General features: G+C 36.4%; 1 pseudogene; it reads left to right on the plus strand.

Annotated features, from left to right (window-relative positions):
* Nucleotides 1-558: 558 nt before the first annotated feature.
* Nucleotides 559-971, plus strand: LOC131834534 (small ribosomal subunit protein eS17-like; annotated as a pseudogene).
* Nucleotides 972-1986: the final 1015 nt, after the last annotated feature.

The following is a 1986-nucleotide window of genomic DNA, read 5'->3' on the forward strand; positions in this document are numbered from 1 at the left end:
GAGTATAGGGATAGAGGGAACATTCCTCAACTTCATATAATCTAACTATGAAAAACCCACAGCAAATATCATCCTCAATGGGAAAAAGCTGACAGCCTTCCCTTTGAGATCAGGAACACAAGGATGCCCACTCTCACCACTCTTGTTCAACATATTATTAGAAGTCCTAGCAATAGCAATCAGAAAACAAAGAGAAATAAAAGGTATTCAAATTAGCAGTGAAGAAGTCAAACTCTCTCTCTTCGCAGATGACATGATACTTTATATGGAAAGCCCAAAAGACTCCACCCCCAAACTACTAGAACTCATACAGCAATTCAGTAATGTGGCAGGATACAAGGAATAATTTAAATTTTTAATGGAGACTTTAACCAAAATATTGGTTAAGGACGCATCTGGTCTTGGATAGCTTTGGCAGGAAAAAATATTCATGGAGCCTCTAGTTAATGAATAAAATGAGTAACAAATGGCAGCATGCTGATTCTTGAGAGAACATTACAGGAGATTTAAAAAAAAAAAAAAAAAGCCATATTGCTCTTTTACCAGGGACCTGTCAACATGCAGTGCATTGACACCCAAACTGTAAATACTGTGGCATAAGTCATCATTGGGAAATACTACACGGACCTGGGCAGGGATTCCCACGCCTCCAAGCACGAGTTGATCAGGGTCACCATTATTCCCATCAAGATGCTCCACAACGAGGTAGCAGGCTGTGTGACACATCTGACTAAGGGATTCACAGAGGCCCAGTGAGAGGGACCCCAATCAAACTGCAGGAGAAGGAGGGAGAAGGGAGAGAGAGTTATTTTTTTGAGGTGTCAATCCTGGATCACGAGATCTTTGAAGTAGATTGTGACACTAAGGAGATGTTGAAGGTCTTGGACTTTGGCAGCCTGTCCAACCTGCAGATCACTCAGCCCACAGTGGGGGTGAATTTCAGATGCCACATGAAGCCATATGCCACATGAAGCCATATGAATCTTTCTACTGTGCTGTAATATCTTCAGTAGGCCTTGGAAACAACAACAGAAGATCCTGATTATAGAAGAAAAGCTATTAGTATTATTACTATATCTGCTTTATCTAGAGAAAACAACCTTTATAAGTCACTGATATGGTAAAAAATAGCTGGAGATAAGTAAAAGTTGAGAACAAAAAAGTGAGAAGTGGAAACTTCCCTTATGCTTTTGTACCTCAAACATGCTCTAGAGATCTTGAACTGGCCTATTTCAAGAAGGACATCATTCAATAAAGCAAAAATATGTAGAAAAAGACTCAGGAAAATATTCTTACACTGGATTGGGAGGAAGTTTTCCAAAATCCCAAAACAACAGAAGATTTCCTCTGGTCAGCATCCTGCTATATCCCTACCCACTGAGTTTCCTGGGCACATTTATTTATGCAATGGAAGCATCTAGCACCATCAGCAGGTGCCCAACATGTGGTAAGAATTCAAAAACAATTGTGGAATAAAATTTATATTACTGGTTTGAAATTAAATTAGTATGGTATTAAAATAATAAGATATATGTTTTATAAGTTACTGACTAGTATAAACATATTACTTTAAGATATATGGGTTATTAGTCCTTTCATTTTCCTTTCAAAATATTTATTGCCTCATAAAATAAATTCAAATAACATCTGAATGTATTTCCGTCAGGTTATTTACAATTAAGATCTAGAAAGAGATGTATTTCCATCAAGGTATTTACAATTAAGATCTAGGAAGAGGGGTAGGGTATCTGATTGCATATTCTCAAATTTCCAAGGATATTCATCTCACTAACTTGGCCCTTAAACAACAAAAATACAGAAGCATCTGTTTATTTTTTAATGTTACTGTAAGGAATTTGGCAACAACAAGAAGTACTTTTTCCAGGAATTAATGGAAAACTAAACTTATTCTAGCTTTTGTTAGAAAACACAGTTCTTTGGAAATATAGTAATTTGTTATTTAAAAAATTAAAAGTGATGCTATTA

This window comes from Mustela lutreola, chromosome 6, assembly GCF_030435805.1.
Source record: "Mustela lutreola isolate mMusLut2 chromosome 6, mMusLut2.pri, whole genome shotgun sequence".
Taxonomy (NCBI): Eukaryota; Metazoa; Chordata; class Mammalia; order Carnivora; family Mustelidae; genus Mustela; species Mustela lutreola.